We start from the raw sequence: 6,042 nt of genomic DNA, 5'->3' as shown, positions 1-6,042 counted from the left end.
GGGGGGGGGCGGGGGGGCGGGCCTGCCGCGGAAACGCCTCCGGGCAGGGCCAGGGCCGTGGGGGAGTATTTCTCGGCGGTAGCTCGGGTTGCCTCCGAGGAGCGTGGTGCTCGGCCGTAAAAAGCGCTGCCCCGTTAGAAGCCCGTCTCTGCCGTCGGCCCAGTAATGCTCGCTCTTTTCTGCCGCGTTCAGCGCAGCTTGCTGGCGTGCTACTGGCACGATAAGAAACTTCGCGCTGTTGAGATCTTTTAAAGGTAACAACAGGAGAAAGCTGTATCTCAAATACCTTTACTTCCGAGGAGCCGATCCTCCAGGGGAGGCAGGGTGAGGTAGGAGCAACCTGCGAGGCTCTCGGCCCGAGCGCGAAGCTGGGCAGCGAAGCACTGCTGAGGCGATGGCACTGCTGGAGCACCGAAGGTCCCTCGCCCATCTCACGTGCCACAGGCAGAAAGAGGTTCTTCGCCTGCTGGGGGAAAATTAAGGCATTTCCCACGAGGTGTGTACAGGGACTAATGAGTCCCGCATTAGCCGCCCTTCTCTGGGAGCCGTGTCCTCGGGCGCCACAGTCGTGGGCGTGTTGGGGGCCGCGTGGCATCATGGCCCGAGCGGGCAGGAGGCCCCTGCAGCAGGGTGGGACAAGTGGGGCTGGTTTTAGCTACAGCTACAAGGCACGACCAGCAATGCAAACCCAGACGGGGCGCCATCAAAATTCAGCAGCTGGTAACCGTATCTGGGGACTTGCGGGGTGATGGCAGGTGGCTGAAGGAGTTTTTCTTTATAGACTGAAAATGCAAACGTGGAATCGCTGTCCGCACTGATTTTTCCTCCCAAAGAGCTCACGTGCTAATAGAGACTGCTACACATCTCCTCAATTAAGCAGTCAAGACGTGCTGAATAATAAATGAGCACAGAAAGGCCTCGGCTGCAGCGGGGACTGAGTCCCCGGGTAACTGTGGCGAGTGCAGCGGGTGCACACCGCGCTGGCAGAGCGCTCCCAGCCCCCAGCTTCGCCAGGGAAACCCCCCTCTGAAGAGCCCGGCTTCCTCGCCGTAGCTGGTGCCTTCTCCCTCGCCTGTCCCACCCAGCCTCTGGGTGGGGAGGACCAAGCCCAAAGACCCAAGCATCCCACCGTCCCTGTCCTTCACCTCTCTGCTCACAGCTGCCAGGTCCCTGCCACCTTTGCGTCTCTGATACATAGACCACTGCCTGCTTTAAATGAGTTATGGGTGGTTATATGTGTACATATGAGAATAAAGTAAAAGTTAATTAAAAGATACGACCTACGTCAAGCAAGACCATCAAGTGTCTGTTACATTAAATGAGGTGGATGAGTCCTCCATCCTGCTCAGTTTTAGCATTTATTTTTGGGCAAAGCATGGGCACGATGGCATTTTACTCTCACCTTGAGTGGCAATATACCTTTGTTTAAAAGACTGTAAGGAGCAGAGAAGTGAAAGGAATGAATATAGTTTGAGGTTATTGCTTGAGTGGGCAGGAGAACATGAAAATTCAAAACATCCCAGCCTATAGATGTAGGCAAACTCCTGGCTGTTCAGGCAACTGATTGTTCAATAAATGCAAATGGACAAAGCGAAGCGTCACTGAACTTGAGAGATAAAGGTCCTAACAACAGACGCTTTTTACAGTGTGAGTCCAATTTTTTTTTGCCTGTTTATATAAGTAAAACCCAATTTGAGCAACTGGAGCATCAGCTCTTTACAGTGAAAGATAATTTGGCTGGAGCAGCCAGTAAGATCATGTAAGATCCTCTAAAGAAAGCCCAAAATATGTATCCTCATTTCATTAATAAATGGCTTGAATCCAAGCATAAAAATGATGTGACTTTAATGGTTTCTCCAACTGGTAGCCACATTCCTTGTTAGCAAGAGATCCCATGTGGGAACATTAAAATAAGACATCCCCACACAGGCTGGGAGTGATGAAACACGACCTAGCAGCTTCAGCATGCATCAGAGGATGGAGCTTGGCAATAAAATATTCAAATAAGCAGTTCAGCCCTAAATGTTTCTGTACCTGCTGGGTGTCCAGATTTTGAAACTGGGATTTAAAGATCTCTATATTTCTAAGTGCCAAGTTTCCATAAGTAAATATGAAACTGAATGTCAAAAGCTGATAATTATGACCCAGTTTGTAGCTGGAAGTCTAACTGGATAATTTAAACCCGTATTTTGGCTTAGTCCAGGAAAACCATCAAAATCTAGCATCTCTTTGTGAATAAATCTTTGTGAAGCTGGCATGCCACAGGTAGGAGAGGGACCACGTGATACAGTAGGTTCTCATTTTTTGCTTCAGTAGACTCATTTTTTATTGAATAACAGAGTAAATATTTAACAAAACTAGCGTAAACTGCTGGCAGGTATGCCATGCTAACTAGCAGTCATTTACTTTTAAATAATTAAAAGTCAATATACAAGCATAGCATTCTTGTTGCAGTGCGGCATACGGTACCATCGCTCTGCCTACGTGTCACTTCAGAGCCTGATTTACTAACAAAACGTTTAGCTCAGCTCATTTTGGGCAAAAAAAAAAAAAAGGGTCTCATTTTGGGAAAAAAAAAAAAAAAAAAGTGTTTTAAAAACCAGCTCGCTCTATTGTGTATGATTGCAGGTATTTTGGCTACACAGACCCCAGCTATCTCTGGGTGAGGCTGAATCTGCATTACTTGTGGGGCTGATAAGGAAAGCCCTGATTTCCTTTGCATTATGCATAGTGGAAGTGTCAGGATGGCTCTGATGGCGTTTAATTAAATATTTGGCAGTGTTTAATTAATTAAATATTTAAACATTAAATACTAAATAGGATGTGATATCTGCTTAGTGGACATTATGTCTCAATAGCCATTAGTCATTAAATAGGACTCAAATTGGCCCTAGAAGACTCCCCTTAGCTAAGCAAGGTCTTAAGTACATGCACTTTTGGATCTTCATTAATAAGTAATAGAGGCCAATTCAGACTATGTAGCAACACAGAGATCCCTATTAACGGAAATGTTAATGTCTCTGTTTGAGACCAAGCTCTCCAGTCCAGACAGCAGATGAGATGCTCAAAGCGGAGGGGTGGGATGCAGCCCCTCGGGTGATGTACAGGGCAGCAGCTGGGGCGGGAAGGCAGTGACCGGGGAGACCCCCACCATGGCCGTGGGACGCCTGCCGGCACCTTCGTGGGGAAGGACAAGGGCACGGCACTCGGATGCCTGTGGTCTGCCAGCCCCACGATGTCTATATGGAACTATTTTGAGTTAACTTCAGGGGATTTTAAATTAATTACATGGTATAGCATTTGCACACGCTTATACTCGCTGCAAGAGCCCCGCTCACCCTGGGAGCCGTGTACAGCCACCTCGGCGTAAATGAGAATCAGGCTCCGCACACCCACCCTCTGCCAGATTCCCACAAGCGTTCGCCACGGGCTGATCCAGCCAAACATCACCACATGCCAGCGCTCTAAACCCGTGCTCTTCCCATAGCATCCGCAGAATGGCTCACACGCTGAAAACTAAGCACGTGCAGAAGCGCTTGGATGAAGCAAGGTCTATAAAAAAGAGGGGGACTGATGCTTTAAAGATTTTTCTGTACGATATTTTTAGCAGGGAAACAATGTTTTACAGGCCCTTGTGGTTTTGAATTTGCCGTTTCATTATTCTCTATTCCCTAGATGATTACTAGTGGCAAACACTTCATACTTTTCATCTCGGTGATATTTTTGTTAAGATTTATCATTTTTACCATTAAATCCGAATACCGCACTCAAGTACACATTCGCAGTTCCTTTCAGCACCGCTTTGCTCAGCAGCGGTTTCACAGCCTGCACAGACAGTGCCCAAGGACCCCGGCTCCCTGGGGAGGGTGGGCAATCCCAACACCCACCCTGCCAGCAGCCTGGGGCTTTTCAGGGGGCGATAAACTGATTGTAATTTAAAGCAACTCTGAGATCGTTTTAAATGATGCTAAAGTCAAATTAAAACCCAGCAAGGGGATCCCTAATCAGCTCAAGATTCCTTTTCTTTGGGGATCTGCTGTAACATGCCACGTGCCATCAGTGGGACTTCTGGAGGGGCCGCGGTGGCCAGCCAGCAGGACCGCTGCATGGGGCTCAGCGTGCTCCTGCCCTGCACTTCTCCCCGGCTTCAGCATTCATAGATCTTCCGTGCCTCCCAGGCTGCATACATGCCGATAATCAGATTGCACTTCTGCCTAGTAGTTTTTACTTGAAATATCATTGAGTTAGCTCTTGAGGGATTTGTGTCTGGTGACATATATATTGGTATTGAAGTCAGAGGTCGCCTATTGCAAAGATCATCTTGATAGGATGATTATGAAAAAAGCCATGCTGGTTAGAAGACCCTCTAACTAGATATGGTCTTCTTCCTTCAGCCTCACATTAGCGACTCCTGGTTTCTCTCTCAGTTTTAGTGATCCAATCTTTCTTCTTCTGAATTTCTCCCTTGGGAGCTTTCTACACAGACATTTTAATATATCATGCTATTCTCCGCAGAAATCCTTTGCTCAATAAAGAGACTGGATTTTTTTAAATTGTAACATTAGCAGTGTTCAATAGCAGCCACGATGCCCACACCTGTGCCTGGCACAGGCTGGGAAGGGCTGGTCCTGGATCAAAGCCATCTTAGGAGTGAGTCAGTCCTTTCACCTTCACGTTTCCACCGTGCACAGCTCCCAGGGCAGCTGGGACCAGCTTTGGAGGGGATGACGGCTGCCAGGAGCAGTGCTTTGCAGAAGGCGTTCCTCCACCATTTTGCTCCATGCAAACTCCAGCTGCACCTTCTGTATGTTTTAAGAAATTGTCAGTGATGGGATAGGCACTATAAAGCAAGCACCCTATCAAATATTAAGCAGCACAGTCAGTCACTGAATTACCAGCTAACTGCCAAACGCAGGTTTATTTTTCAGTTTTAATGCTTCTTGTTGCGCAATGTCAAGTTGTCAGAAGACACCATCTGCAGAACACAAAACAAATATCAGTGCCACACATCCTAATAATTCAGACAACCTGCTCAGCATCCCTTGCCCACGCCACCTTCCCAGGCAAAGTGAGGTGAGCTCGCCCAAGCTGCAGGCAGGCTGCTCCGCTCCCCACTCTCCCAGTTATTTCTCCTGGTAGCTTTGCATGCTTGTTGCGTGCTGTTAAAAGGCTTTTCATTTCCTGACAATTTATAAATATGTATTGGGCCTGAAGGATGAGGGCAAAGCAACTGCTGTTTCTTTTTTTAAAGAAAATTAAACATGACAAACTTAGTTATTCATGCAAACCATCCGCCTGTTATCTCTGATTATGCAGGATCCAAATGGTGAAGCTGAGTGAATGAGTGCATTCATCAAAGTAAACTGTCAGAGGCAGGAACACCGGTTTTAACCTACCCCTACCTATTTGCTTTTGTACTTACGTTTCATCATCTTCAACAGGCGGCGCAGTTGCTTGGTACCAAAAGCACCTATTTCACTACTATCTCCCTATTTTAAGGGGATTAATTGGCCTCCAGAGAATGGAGAAGAAACCCCGCATGTAACGCTCTCATGCTTTAAAACATCTCTTCATCAGAATATTTTAAGCTCGCAGGCCAGAATATATGGTATTTCAGGAAGAGAAGCTGGAAGCACAGTGCACGTGTATTCCTTCACGCACCCACCGCGGAAGGAGGTGAAGTGTTTTGTTAAGCCTCGGCATGCATGCATATGTACGTAGGTGTGGGAGAAATAAGCAGAAATAAACTTCACACACCGAAAAGTGACAGATTTATTTTCACCCATCCACCAACCTGCCCCACAGCAACAGTGAAAACCTGGGATACCTTAACTTGAGAAAACAAGAAAGATTGAATCATAGTGTCTGAAATTTGTGGCAAGTGCCACAGTTTGCTTGTCTGTTTTAATCCGGAGAAGCTGCCTCAGACATCAGTTCTTATATTCAGGAACAGCTTCCAAGGAAGCTTCCTTTTACCTAGCCCGGGGAGGAGGCTCCCGTGCTTGGGGCCAGGTCCCCTCCCGAGACGGCGGGGCACCGCCT

At 47.4% G+C, this 6,042-nt stretch overlaps 1 protein-coding gene across 1 annotated transcript in view; it reads right to left on the bottom strand.

The window, feature by feature from the left end:
- The window catches only part of URI1 (URI1, prefoldin like chaperone), an 85,287-nt gene that overhangs the window by 70,507 nt on the left and 8,738 nt on the right, over positions 1-6,042 (bottom strand). The gene's annotated exons all lie outside the window — the stretch shown is intronic.

The sequence above is a fragment of the Aptenodytes forsteri genome, unplaced genomic scaffold (assembly GCF_000699145.1).
Source record: "Aptenodytes forsteri isolate BGI_AS27 unplaced genomic scaffold, ASM69914v1 Scaffold356, whole genome shotgun sequence".
Lineage (NCBI taxonomy): Eukaryota > Metazoa > Chordata > Aves > Sphenisciformes > Spheniscidae > Aptenodytes > Aptenodytes forsteri.
Note: the sequence above shows the minus strand (reverse complement) of the source record. Positions and strands in the feature narration are given on the sequence as shown.